This window comes from Pleurodeles waltl, chromosome 1_2 (genome assembly GCF_031143425.1).
Source record: "Pleurodeles waltl isolate 20211129_DDA chromosome 1_2, aPleWal1.hap1.20221129, whole genome shotgun sequence".
Taxonomy (NCBI): Eukaryota; Metazoa; Chordata; class Amphibia; order Caudata; family Salamandridae; genus Pleurodeles; species Pleurodeles waltl.
This window is the reverse complement of record NC_090437.1, coordinates 189743849-189757727: the sequence shown is the minus strand read 5'-3', so window position 1 is coordinate 189757727 and position 13879 is coordinate 189743849.

Sequence of the window (13879 nt, the reverse complement as noted above, 5' to 3'; positions counted from 1 at the left end):
ATGTTTGATTAATATCCGGACTTGTGTAGTTGGTGTACATATTTGTATATACTGATTTTTTTAATTGCCCTATCTGATATTTTTATTGATTACACTCAATACAACCATTTCCTTTTGTCTTTGCATTCTTCCAGGGGATGAGAGGGTGTATATGTAATGTTGCTGCATATATTTGTGTGTATGGTGTTGTGGGTGAGGGCAGGGGTGGGGGTATTGCGTGTTGCGTGTGTGTGTGTCACTCTCTTTTCCCTCCCACCCTCCCCTGTGTTGTAGGTGCAGTACTCACTGTGGTCATCGACTGCGTCTTTCCTGCTCCCGATACAAGAGGAGGAAGACCAGCATGGGCAGGACCTGTAGTTTGGGCTCCATGGCGTCATGGTTCCTCGTTGGGTGTCGAGAGGTAGGTGGTTTCCGTTCCAATTCCAGTTTCCGCCGTGCTTTTTATAGCGTTGGTACCGCCCCTGAAAAGGTGGCAGATAGGCCTCTTGTAATAGTGTGGGCGGTACATTGTGTTCTGCCTGTCTGTTGGCGGTTACCGCCGTGGTGTTTGTTTCTACTGCTGTGGCGGTCGGAGTGTTAAAGTGGCTGTCTATGTTGGCGGTTTCCGCAGGGTCGTGATTCCATTTTTTTTCCCACCGGGCTGTTGGCGGTATTACCGCTGCTTTAACACCGACCGCCAGGGTTGTAATGAGGGCCAAAGTTTCCATTACATACTATTGTATGTATCTGTCATGCTGGGAAGATCTGTGAGTGGACAGGGAAGTCCATTTCCACTCACCAATGAATATGGTTATTTCCCTGCAAAGAGGTATCAGTGGAAAGGCTAGTACTTCTTATACCTAGTATTGAATAGTGAGGTCTTACATGTGAGGTGAGAACCATCCCCATACTACAATGCATACTACTGAGCCTGGAAAAGGTTGAATGGAGAGGCAGTGTCTAATTACACCCTACTGCACACACTAAGGCCCATATTTATAATTTTTTCGCACCGCATGTGTGTCATTTTTTGCCGCAAAAGTGGCACAAACTTGCAAAATACAATTCTATTTTGTAAGTTTGCACCGTCTTTGCGCCAAAAAGTGGCGCAAACGCGGCGCTAAAAAAGTATAAATATGGGCCTAATTATCTTCATGCAAAGTCTCAGATGATAGGCCAGTCTCTGCCTGTAGTCTAGTGGTGTGGATTATAAGGGATAACTATTGTAATGAAGGAAAATATAAACGTTTCCTCTAATGTTTTTACGATCTCGCAAGAGACTTGCGGGATTGCAGGAAAAAACATGGTGGGGTAGAGTAAATCTAGTGCATATAAATCATACCTATTACAACAGGTTATGTTCAGTAAAAATGCAAATGTGATCATTAAAGTACGGTCATGCGAGATGCTAGAAAACACTGCCCCCTCGCAGTGGATGCGGAAGACTGTGCCCCTGACTCTCACGAGAGGCTCGCGAGAATCACCCATGCTATGTATGGGAGCATCATGGCTCTCACAAGTGTCCCACAAGAGTCATCAAGAAGGAAAAAAAATATATACATAGTATAAACAACATATGTAATGCAAGTATGGGATAGCTCTGAAAAGACCTTTTTTCAAGTAACATTTTGAACACTGTACTTTTTGGTGTTTTTTGACATTTTCAACTTTTTTGTATTTCTTTTAAAGGGATAGAACAGAAACAAGAAACTGAGAGTAAAAAATCAACATGTCTTTCAAAACAAAGAGGAGAAAATGTAGACAAAAAATGTTTTAAAAATACTGCCTAGGTGGGCATTTAAAATCTTGGACAAGCCTATCCCATGCACCCCTCCATGTCTCAGAAGAAATAATTATCTCCTTGCATAGGCAGTAAAAAGGGGGTTTGTTCAGATATGCATGGTTGTTATCTGCTTGAGCAGTGAGTACCTGAGCAGGGACAGTGTCACCAGGTTGAAAAGATGAGGAAGCCCCTGAGGAGTTATCAAGCTCTGCAGTATGAGCTAACACAGCCCGAGCAAGGCATTCAGAGTGTATAACTCTCAAATGTGGCCACATCCTAGTGGTAATTATGGAATATTACTTGTTCTGGCTACCCCTGAGGAACTCTTTTTTGCATATGCTACAAAATACATATTTGGCAAGCACATTTCCCACCATGTCTCATCAGAAAAAAATTGCCAGACCAAGGACTCCCTGTGCATCTGAGATGGCTGACTTTCAGGAACAGGAAAAGGTTTCTCATCTGAATCTGCTGATGACATTCTGATCACAGAAAATCAGCAAAGTCAGAGAGGTAGCCAAAAAGTTGTCATCACTGAAAAGCACAATAGGCAAATGATTCAACAAAGAAGGAATATTTCTTTGCTAATCAGACATCCATATGAACCAATCACAACCCTTCCTTTGGATGTTTTTCCTCTATTGGGCTTCTTGTGGGTGTCTCGCGAGAGACCCACGAGATTGTAAAAAACAGAGAGCTTTCCTAATATCTCAAATGCAACAAGGACCAATATGATGACCCTGGTGCTGGATCCAGGGTGTCTGCCAACTGACCCTTGGAGTCACTTGTTTGGTTTGAGACTGGATAACAACTTTTATCCAAGCCAGGAGCCACAGGCACAGTTCCCTCTTCGCTAGCCCAAGGTGCTGCAGGCGCTGTCCAGCAGACGGTGCAGCTTCTCTTTGCTAGGGTAAGAAGGACAGTACTTCTTCAGTCCTTTTTCCACTTCCAGCATGATCTGAGTTTCAGGGTGCCAGAGGTGTCATATTTGTTCCCGAAAAGGGCTCTGGGGAGATGAGGCAGTGACTAGCCAATGTGCTATCGAGTCCCCTCCCTCTTGGTGATGACTTTCCGGCTATGCATGGCATCTACCAATCCCTCAGTGTACTATTTTACCCACTCTCAATATGAGATATCGTGACCCTTCCTTCGACTTTAGGAGCTTGGTAACAAACCTTAGAGCTGTGGCTACCTGTGGCCTACACACACATAGGAAAACTGGTTTGGGCAATGGTCTTCCCTCTCTGTTCCCGCAGCCAGACTGTCTACTTGAACAAATGGAGCTCCTCAAGAGTATGATCATCATTTGCCCCTGAACGGCCCCTTCACCTTTAAAGCACTCCTTTTGGGCTACACCCTGAGCAGCTTCCTGCAAAGGGGAGGTAACACCTCACTCTGTAGCAAGCTGCTATTGTTCCTAAGCCTGGGAATCAATCACACTACTACGCAGGAGGGCAGAGAGATGTCGGGTGGCCAGTGACTGTGTTCAGCCACTGGAAAAACTGGGTCACATAGTGGCAACTTCCTAAAAGTTCCATTTCTTTAATAGTGACATTGAATTTGACTTGGGCATAAAGTTGTGTCTAATGCCATGATTAATTTTATACCTTATAGTACCTGTCTGGTAGTGACATTTAGGAGTTTACCGGGATGAGTGGTAAGCCATGAACCCTGTGTTAGCCAATGGGGCTACTAACTCTCCCACAGCAACACAACAATTTGGAAGTGTTGCTGTCAGGATATATGTATATATGAAAAATACATGTCCGACTTAATAATAATATACAACTTCCTGCCTTAGGGCTCAATAGGCCTTCCTTGGGGGAAACTTGCATATTTTGTGCTAAGTGCAACATACCCTTTAACTAGACCCTCAGCATAGATCTTTATCTAGAGTGGCTAACAAAATTCTTAAGATGCAATAACAATAATCTAATTAACAATTTAGTTCTTTCAGAGTCAATAAGGAGAGTTCTAATAGTTTCAAAATATTTATTAAAAGAATTAATGTAGTTTTTATTCATCAAAATCTCAAGTTACAGAAACACAATGAAGAGTGTCCTAAATCTGTCCCTACTCTATTCTTCTTCGTCCAACAAAATGCAGTACGTCTGAATGATATTGTCTCTTAGTCTGGGAAAGTCGGAGAGGAATCATTCAGTCTGTTGCATTTACCAAGATTCTCACGGTTATCTGTCTAATGTACTTGGAGCTATTAAGCTACTATGAAACAATCTATCAACTCTCTCTTAGAGCCTCATTACGAGTCTGGCCGTTTGAAACTCGGACCTCCATACCCGTGGAGAGGAGACCGCCGTGGAGCTGGCAGTCTCTCCCCTGGTCCTATTACAAGGTTTCCACTGGACTGATTGTCAGAAACCTCTGAAATCAGAGGTTTCTGCTGGTCAGCTCAGTGGAATCTGTGCGGCTGCAATGGCCTCAGCTCCTTATGTCATCGCACAGAGGGTGCCCCCAGCACCCTCAAAATGCACAATTTCCTGAGCAGACATTGAGCATTCCAAGGTTGCTGGACAGGGGGGCCCCTGTAATGCCCAAGACATTCAGTCCGTCGGGCTGTATTGTGGCAGTCAGACCACCTGGAGTGGCGGCAGTCCGACCGCCCCCACTAGGCTGGCGGTCTAAAGACCCCCAGCTTCATAATGAGGCCCTAAGACCTAACACAATCTCTGCAGCTCCAAAACTAGACAGTACTCACAAATCTTACTAAACTTGATCCTACTTCCTGCCCTTCCAGTCTGCAGTGGCAGGCTGGAAGCCATTTTGCACTTTGTCACACACAGGGTGGCACAATCAGAGCTGCAGCCCTGGGTGGACACTGTACCTAACATGCCCTTGGCACACTGGATTCCATATACTAGGGATTTATAAGTAAGTCAGTCTCTGCCAAATGGGGGTAGCCTATTCAACATACACTTTGTAAGGTGTTAGAACAATGGCACTGAGGTCTGGTTAGCAGGCCTCAGTGCTCATTCAGAGCCGAAAAACCAGCAGCATCAGTCCAAAAATGTGAAGGTGAAAGTGCAAAAAGTGGCATTTCCTTACAGATCGGTTTTAATTTTATTACCTTGGCATTGCTAGGGAGTGGTCTGTGTGCCACAATACACTGCCTGATGAATAGGGTACTGAGACTAATGTTAAGAGTCACATAGGGGGTCATTACAACATTGGCGGCAAATGCCGCTTACCGATGTGCAGAAGACCGCCAACACACCGCTGCGGCTGCGGAATTCCGCCACAGCTATTATGACCCATAGCAGGGAATCCGCCAAAATTTAGACACCAACACAAGTCCGCCACACCAAAGGTCAGTGATAAGCTGCCGATAACAAAACCTCCACCATCACGGCAACAGGAATACGCCCACCCTATCACGACCCACAAATCCACGCGGCGGTATTTCAACCACGGTATTCCATTGGCTGTACACACTGCCGTGCTCAAAATACACACACATTTACAAAACACAACCACATTGGACAATTCCAAATACACACACCTGATACACATACACACACCACTCCCACACATCCAATACAATATAAAACACACAACCACATCACCCACAAACCCTTATAACCACAATTGCGACTGAAGGCCAGAGAGAGACACCACCATCTACAAACTAGCATCCACAGGCACTCAACACCATCACTCACACGACATCCACGCACAAAACACCACACACCCCTAAACATCACCCCAAACATCACAACACACACCACCCCACACATCACCCACACCACCCCATGGCACTGCAAAGAAACCCCAGGTTCTCTGAGGAGGAGCTCAGGGTCATGGTGGAGGAAATTATCCGGGTAGAGCCACAGCTATTCGGATCACAGGTGCAGCACATCACCATAGCTAGGAAGATGGAGCTATGGCGCAGAATCGTGGACAGGGTAAATGCAGTGGGACAGCACCCAAGAACACGGGATGACATCAGGAAGAAGTGGAACGACCTACAGGAAAGGTACATTCCATGGTATCCAGACACCACATTGCGGTTCAGAGGACTGGCGGCGGACCCCCACCTCCTCCCCCACAACTAACAACATGGGAGGAGCAGGTCTTGGCTATACTGCATCCTGAGGGCCTCGCAGGAGTAGCTGGAGGAATGGACTCTGGTAAGTCAAATCTTAACTATTACATCCCCCACTCTACCTGCATGCCTTCACATACCCCCACCCTCACCCTCAGCCCATCACTCCAACTCCTCACATATGTCCCACTATCACAAACCACCCATCCCAACACCAAGCCCTGCATGCAACAGCAAAGCATGGACACCTATCACCAATGCATGGCCACTGCACATACCCACACACACCCCTAAACAATTATCACACAAGGTCCCACACAAGAATGCAAGCACTGGGGTACAGGGTCACCCACCCATTGCACACCATACCACACACAGATGCAATAATCGTGCCTTTACACCCCTGCAGGACCCCTATCCAACATCACCGGACAGGAGGGTCCAGACATATCTTCTCCACCCACAGAAGAGGCCCACAGTGATGACAGCAGCTCTGTCCAACTGGATCTAGATGACCAGCCCGGCCCATCTGGGACCTCTGGACAGTCGGTTCCCCTCACACTGGCACAGACCAACACAGAGCCTCCCCCCTCTGGAAACACCAGCATAGCACCCACCCAGCGGGCCCATATCTCTGTCCCCAGGATACGTCAAGCAGCAGTGTGTCCACACTACAGGGAACTCAGGCTAACCTACCACCCCAACAACACCAGGGACCTGGGGGCAGTGGTAGTAGGCACACGGCTCAGGGGACAGAGGCCCAGGAACACAGGGGAACTGGGAGGGCTGCTTTGCGACAGGGGGAGGACAGGCCCAGGGAACCCACGCTCCACGAGTCCCTCTCCAACATCATGGGAGCCTACCACCATTCCCAGGAGACGATGGCAACGGTACTGGCCAAGTTTCAGGAGACCCAGCGGCTGCAGGAGGAACAGTATTTGGGGTTCAGGGAGGAACTCAAATCCATCAACACCACCCTGGGCACCATTGTAGGGGTGCTGAAGGAACTTGTCAACACCAGGAGGGACACTGTGGCACAACAAGGGGCCCCTGACACTAGCCTGGACGACGAACTTCCCACCCCCTCCGCCCGTGCTAGTGGACAGGACCCCACCCCCTGCAGATGGAGAACCACCCGCAAGCGGTCCCTGAGATCCAGGACAAAGACAGAGAACAATGCCAAGACCCCCGCCAAGAAATGAGACCACCCTGATTGTCATCCTTCTGTCCCACTTTGTCACCCTGTCCATCCTTAAACTGCCCTAGCTCCACTTCCTATGCCCCTTTGGACAATGCACCTGTGAGACTAATAGACTGGACTCTGCCATGGACATTCCTCCACCATCACCCCTGACCATTTTACAACCCTCTCCAATATTTAGCACTTAAATAAACACCCTTAAAGCACAAAACAATCTGGAGTCAGCCTGTGCTTTCAAAAATGTGTATTTGCAATAACTGTGTAAAAATGATATATCCATTGTATTGCCAACATACCTTTGTCACACAGCTCTAGTCCATGAGGTAACAAAGCAGATGTCACACAGTGGGACCCACATCTGTGAAACTGAAAGGGAAAGTGACAACTCAGGGTCCATACATTGGGTGAAGGTGACAGACAGATGAGAGGTTGAACAATTATATCAGATGTAGCAGGCAGTGATGTCTTCTTACCTGTGTCTCACTGGAAATATTGATGAATCACTGTGTTTCTGTTGTCGATGTCCTCTTCTTCTGCTTCCTCTCCTTCACTGTCCACAGGCTCCACAGCTGCCACAACACCTCCATCTAGACCATCCTCCTGCAGAAAAGGCACCTGTTGTCGCAAAGCCAAGTTGTGAAGCATACAGCAGGCCACGATGATCTGGCACACCTTCTTCGGTGAGTGGAATAGGGAACCACTTGTCAGATGGAGGCACCTGAACCTGGCCTTCAGGAGGCCGAATGTCCTCTCTATAGCCCTCCTATTTCGCCCATGGGCCTCATTGTAGCGTTCCTCTGCCCTTGTCCTTGGATTCCTCACTGGGGTCAGTAGCCATGACAGGTTGGGGTAGCCAGAGTAACTTGCAAATGTTGAGGGAAATCTGTTACACACACACTAACTCTTAGGGACATCCCCAGACCCAGACACCTAGTCACACTGTATAGGCTCCATGTCCTCACCTGATAGCCACACACGGTGCCTCTGGAGTTGCCCCAACACATAAGGGATGCTGCTATTCCTCAAAATGTAAGCGTCATGCACTGATCCAGGAAACTTGGCATTCACATGGGAGATGTACTGGTCTGCCAAACACACCATCTGCACATTCATTGAATGGTAACTCTTCCGGTTTCTGTACACCTGTTCACTCCTGCGCTGGGGGGACCAAGGCCACATGTGTCCCATCAATGGCACCTATGATGTTGGGGACATGTCCCAGGGCATAGAAGTCACCTTTCACTGTAGGGCAAATCTTCCACCTGAGGGAAAACAATGTAGCTGCGCATGTGTTTCAGCAGGGCAGACAACACTCTGGACAACACGTTGGAAAACATAGGCTGGGACATCCCTGATGCTATGGCCACTGTCTTTTGAAAAGACCCACTTGCCAGGAAATGGAGTACTGACAGCACCTGCACTAGAGGGGGGATTCCTGTGGGATGGCGGATAGCTGACATCAGGTCTGGCTCCAACTGGGCACACAGTTCCAGGATTGTGGCACGATCAAGTCTGTAGGTGACAATTACATGTTGCTCCTCCATTGTCGACAGGTCCACCAGTGGTCTGTACACCGGAGGATGCCGCCACCTTCTCATCTGCCCTAGCGGACGTGCTCTATGGAGGAGAACAACGAGCAGAGAGTCAACCAACACTGAGGTACGTTAACACAACTTTATTCCTCAATTGTTTTAAACCGCTATGTGCCTGTATTAGTGTGTATGCAAGGCCTAGATATGTGTGATGCATTTAAAATTAATGCCATGTGGCCCCCTGAAATGGCGGCTGCCTGACCTGTAATGTGGGACAAGGGAATATGAGGTAACTGCGTTGGCGTTGTACACCGTCGCAGTAGGCGGTCGTAGACCGCGGCGCAATCCTGCATTGGTTAACATTGGACCCTATGGGTCCGAGGAGCCAATGATGATGTACGCCGGCGGTGACGGTACGCACCGTCGTGGACGTGACCCCCATTTTCTCTCTGTTCAATCTCTTGATACCTGATCTTCGACAGGAGAGGACCTACACTGCAAGTGCTGCTGTGACCCCAGTCTGGAAGAGACAATGGCTCATGTGTCTGGGGAAAGGGCCATTGCCTTCAGCACGAGGAGTTAGAGAAACTAGTGGATGGGGTCCTCCCCAGTACACGCTACTCAGCTGTCCTCCAGACAAACAGGTAAGTAGACTGTGAGCATGCCGAATGGGCAATGCCTGTGTGGAGTGGTGTGGATGGAAAAGATGGGGGGGGAGAATGAGGCGTGCATGAAACGACGGTGAGTGCATGTGCGTCATGGCAAGGGTAGGGATGCGGGCCAATGACTTCTCTTTTTCCCCTGTACTATTCCTTTAGGTCAGCGTCCACCAGAAGAAGGATATTTGGCGTTCCATCGCCAAGGAAGTCCGGGCCCTGGGAGTCCACCACAGACGCAACACCCACTGCTGTAAAAGATGGGAGGACATTCGCCGCTGGAGCAAGAAGAAAGCGGAGGCCCAGCTGGGGATGGCCTCCCAACATGGGAGGGGTGCCCGTCGCACCATGACCCCCCTGATGTTCTGGATCCTGGCGGTGGCGTATCCGGAATTGGATGGGCGCTTGAGGGCATCACAGCAGCCGCAAGGGGGTGAGTACAGTCACATTCAGCTGATTCTGCGCGCAGTGGAGATGTCTGGGTGGGGGAGGTGGGCTGTGAGTTCCCCTAGGCCAGGTTGAGTTTAGTAGGCAAGGTCCCTTCCGTAAGGCAGGCCATGTGGCACCCCACCCCACCTGTGTTCAGAGCCAACTACACCTAGTCAGGCTCCTGTGACTTCCATGTGTGCAGCAATCAGGCGTAGGCCTTGTAACCCATGTCCATGTGATTAATTAGGGAACTCAAAGTGCACGGCGTAGTGCAGGGGGCTTCTGTGTCTGTAGTGTCCGCCAACGGTAGCGGTTTTGCATGCACTCAACATGTCTTTCTTCTGTCTTCCCCCTCCTTTTTGTGCTCTCCCTGTTCTTGTGTGCATTAGCATCATCGGGTGGAGGAGCAGTGCCACTGGAGCAGGAGGGAGCTGCATCCCACATGGCCCTGGAGGGCGAGACAAGGGAGCTCCACAGTGGGGACAGGAGCTGAGACCAGCGACGCGGACTCCTCCTCTGATGGGAGCTCCCTTGCAGTGGCGGGCCCCTCTGTGCCCACCGCATCTACAGGTACAGCCGCCACCCCCCCACCAGCACCGCCCACCCAACAGCCCCTCAGTGTGTGCCCCTTGGCCGCTCACCCAGGAGGGTGGGCATCTCCTTCGCCACAGGCACATCAGCCCCTGCCCCAGTCAGCCCTGCTGCCCTCAGTGAGGAGGCCATTGACCCTCTCTGGTCCCTCACTGTTGGGCAGTCTACCATTTTGAATGCCATCCAGGGTGTAGAGAGGCAGTTGCAACAGACGAATGCATACCTGGAGGGCATTCATTCTGGTCAGGCAGCTCAACAGCGAGCTTTTCAGACTCTGGCCTCAGCACTGATGGCAGCCATTGTCCCTGTGTCCAGCCTTCCCCCTCCAACTTCCTCTACCCAGATCCAAACCCCTGAACCTCAGCCTATCCAAAGCACACCATCAGACCAGCATGCACACACCTCAACACACAAGGGAAGCTCTGGTAAACATAAGCACCACACATCCCACAGGCACTCACACAAGCATCGTACCCATGCACACAAACCAACATCCACTGTCTCCACTGTGTTCCCCTGCGCCACGTCTCCCTCCTCCCTCCCAGTCTCGTCTCCACTCACACCTGCATGCACTACATCTTCATCCACTACGTCCATCACCAGCACACCCATCACCACACCCCGCTCACTTGCACTCACCACCCCCACTACCATTCACACATCTCCTGCGTCCTCTCCCAGTGTGTCTGTGAGCCCACCTCCCAAGGTACACAAACGCAGCTACACACCCACCCACCCAACAGCCATCCACCTCACGACAGCCTCCAGCCCATGCACCTTCATCCAAAGTCAGCAAATGTACACCTTCTACAACCACTACCTCTTCCTCCACTCCCAAACCCCCTCCATCTACCCATCCCAGTGTGTCCAAAAACTTTTCCTGTCCAACCTTGACCTCTTCCCATCACCTCACCCACCCCTTCAGTCCCCTAGGGCCCACCTTTTCAGGTCCCATCCCAGCACCTCAGCCACCACATGACCGGACACAGTGGTGACAGCAGTAACCGGCTTCTGGTGACCGTGAAGCAGCAGGGCAGCCAGTGTGCCAAGAAGCCAGACCACGGACAGTCCCCCACCTCAAAAGCATAAAAAATTGGCCAGTGCCCAGCGGGAGAAAGGCAAAACAAAGCCTCTCCCAGGAGTACAGTTGGGAGTGGGAAGACAGCTGCGCCACCATCCAAGGTGGGGAAGGGGCACAGAAAGACAGGCAAGTCGCCGCAAACCTGCACGGCGGACAAGACCGCCACCAGCATCGCTGCCAAGGACACCGCCGCCACAAGCACCGCTGCCAAGGACACCGCCGCCACAAGCACCGCTGTCAAGGACACTGCCGCCACAAGCACCGCTGCCAAGGACACCGCCGCCACAAGCACCGCTGCCAAGGACACTGCCGCCACAAGCACCACTTCACAGGACACCGCTGCCACCACCACCGCAGGCCAATGAGCGCCAAAAGCTCCAACGCTACTGGGGCCGCCACGAGCAGGATGAAGCACTCTGGGCACCAAGCCCCCTCCAGAACCAGTGGAGAGATACATCCACTACCTCAGTCCTTGGCAGGATGAAGCACTCTGGGCACAAAGCCCCCTCCAGAACCAGTGGGGAGATAAATCCACTACCTCAGTCCTTGGCAGGATGAAGCACTCTGGGCACAAAGCCCCCTCCAGACCCAGTGGAGAAAGACATCCACTACCTCAGTCTTTGGCAGGATGAAGCACTCTGGGCACAAAGACCCCTCCAGAACCAGTGGAGACTGTTATCCACTTGAGAGACTGTGGCTTTGCACTCACCAGGATAAAGCAGTGGCCAAACCACCCACTTGAGAGACTTGTGAGACTGTGGCTTTGCACTCCATAAAGCAGTGGGCAAACCACCCACTTGAGAGACTTGTGAGACTGTGACTTTGCACTCCCCAGTATACAGCAGTGGGCAAACCACCCACTTGAGAGACTTGAGAGACTGTGGCTTTGCACTCCCCAGGATAAAGCAGTGGGAAAACCACCCACTTGAGAGACTGTGGCTTTGCACTCCCCAGGATACATCAATGGGCATGGAGCCCCCTCGTGGATCTGGCATCATGCACTCATCAGCCTGAGGTGCCCCCCTTCCCTTCCCCCTGAAGTGCCTGTTGTATTTTGAACTGATGCCCCAGCAGTGTTCTCTCCGTTTTGATCGGGTATCTTGTGTGGGCCTCGCCCATGCATTATGGGCCAAGTGGTCCACGGACTTTAATGGTGGAGTACCTTGGACTTATATTATTGGTGTATATATTTGTTAATAGTGTATATATATTTTTTTAATACTGAATTTTAATAGATTACAATCGTTCACCTCATTTCCTTTTGTCTTTGCATTCTTCCGTGGGGGTTGGGGGGTGTAACTGTAATGTATCATGATGTATTAGTGTGTGTGTTGTGGGTGAGGGTGGGGGTGTTGCGTGTTGCGTGTGTGTGTGTCACTCTCTTTTCCCTCCCCTGTGTCGTAGGTGCAGTACTCACTGTGGTCTTCGCCGCTGGCGTTCGTGCTCCTGGTAGAGGAGCAGGAAGACAAAGGCAGGGAGTATCTGGAGTTCCGGTTCCATGGCCTCCTGGTTCCTCGTGGGGTGAGTAGAGGTGAGCGTTTTCCCTTCCAAGTCCTGTTTCTGCCGTGTTTTTATTTGCGGTGAATACGCCCCAGAAAATGTGGCGGATTGGACTGTTGTAATTCTGTTGGCAGTACTTTGTCCTCCGCCTGTCTGTTGGCCGTTACCGCCGCGGTGTTTGTTTGTACCGCCGTGGCGGTCGGAGTGTTAAAGTGGCTGTCTATGTTGGCGGTTTCCGCCACGGTCGTGATTCCATTTTCTTTACCGCAGGCCTCTTGGCGGTTTTAACGCCGCTTTAACACCGACCGCCAGGGTTGTAATGATCACCATAATGTTTTAGCAATATCTCCCATCTCCCAAATGGTCCTGAAGAAAGCACCTGACATATGCAGGGGAGAGGAAACATGTGGACCGGGTGGGTAAGATTACTCCTTAACTTCAATTGTTTAAATTTGTGCAGTCACCAGAAAATAATAAAGGTTATTGTTGGTCAACTGTTCACACAATTTTAGAGATTGAGGTAGTTTGCAGTTTAATAAATACACACTTCCCTTCATTGAGGGACAGCACAGTCAGAGATGGAGTTTCAGGGATCAACACCAAGATGATTTTAATATTGAAGGACATGTTACAGGAGTTAGCAAGAGGGAAAGAAATAATTTTGATCACCTGAGCATTCATGCGAACCAGCAGGCTGTTTATCACTGTAGAACTGATACCAGTTTTGACACTCTACTAGAACACTGGAATATTGGGCGCTTCATTGAAAACAATGGAGTGCTCCGGGCTTCTAATGACTGGTAAAAGCCCAGAGCTCCAACATGCCAATGTTTGCCTCACAGCAACAACTGTCAACAAAGGCCTCACGGAGCCCGGTGAGGCATCTGTTTTATTTATTGGAACATTTTGCCCTCTAGTGGTGGAATGTTGTAATAGCCTTATAGCCCACCAAAGCTGAGCTACACCGGGAATTATAGGCTTGCTCTTTTCGGCTCGGGCCTTTAACACTGGAGCAGGCCTTTAATGGCCGGTATAGCCTGCTACTGCAGGCTATAAGGCTATTGCTA